Raw genomic sequence first — 1,357 nt, forward strand, 5'->3', positions numbered from 1 at the left:
TTGACTTGACCCTCACCCCTACTGTACCTAATAACCTTGCTCTTATTCACATTTACTCTCAACTTTCTTCTTCCACACACTTTACCAAACTCAGTCACCAGCTTCTGCAGTTTCTCACATGAATCAGCCACCAGCGCTGTATCATCAGCGAACAACAACTGACTCACTTCCCAAGCTCTCTCATCCCCAACAGACTTCATATCCCCGGGGATATGGGAGAAAGAATACTTCCCACACATTCCTGCGTGTCATAGAAGGTGACCAAAAGGGGAGGGAGTGGGGGGCTGGAAATCCTCCCCATTTATAATTTTCCAAAAGAAGGTATGGAGATGTGGGCTAAGTGAGGATATACCCTCTAAGGCTCACTTCTCTGTTCTTAACGCTACCTCACTAATGTGGGATAAGGCGAATACATATAAAGAAAAGTATACATATTTTTTTCATAATATTTGCCATTTCCTAAATTAGCGAGGTAGTGTTAAGAACAGAGGACTGAGCCTTTGAGGGAATATCCTTACTTGGCCCTCTCCTCTCTTCCTTCTTTAGGAAAACTAAAAATGAGAGGGGAGGATTTCCAGCCCCTGCTCCCTTCCCTTTTAGTCACTTTCTACAACACGCAGGGAATACATGGGAAGTATTCTTTCTCCCCTATCCCCAGGATGTAAGATATGTGTACGATAGGAAGAGAGGACAGTGACTGGTTCTCAGTGAATGTCAGTTTGTGACAGGGGTGCGTGATGTCTCCATGGTTGTTTAATTTGTTTATGGATGGGGTTGTTAGGGAGGTGAATGCAAGAGTTTCGGAGAGAGCGGCAAGTATGCAGTCTGTTGTGGGTGAGAGGGCTTGGGAAGTGAGTCAGTTGTTGTTGGCTGATGATGCAACGCTGGTGGCTGATTCGGGTGAGAAACTGCAGAAGTTGGTGACTGAGTTTGGTAAAGTGTGCGAAAGAAAAAAGTTGAGAGTAAATGTGAATAAGAGCAAGATTATTAGGTACAGTAGGTTTGAGGGACAAGTCAATTGGGAGATAAGTTTGAAAGGAGAAAAACTGGAGGAAGTGAAGTGTTTTAGACATCTTGGAGTGGATTTGGCAGCAGATGGAACCATGGAAGCAGAAGTGAGTCACAGGGTGGGGAAGGGGGCAAAAGTTCTGGAGCACTGAAAAATGTGTGGAAGGTGAGAACATTATCTCGGAAAGCAAAAATGGGTATGATTAAAGGAATAGTGGTTCCAACAGTGTTATATGGTTGTGAGGCATGGGCTAAAGATAGAGTTGTGCAGAGGAGGGTGGATGTGTTGGAAATGAGATGTTTGAGGACAATATGAGGTGTGAGGTGGTTTGATCAAGTAAAGAATGAA

Source organism: Panulirus ornatus, chromosome 12 (assembly GCF_036320965.1).
Source record: "Panulirus ornatus isolate Po-2019 chromosome 12, ASM3632096v1, whole genome shotgun sequence".
Lineage (NCBI taxonomy): Eukaryota > Metazoa > Arthropoda > Malacostraca > Decapoda > Palinuridae > Panulirus > Panulirus ornatus.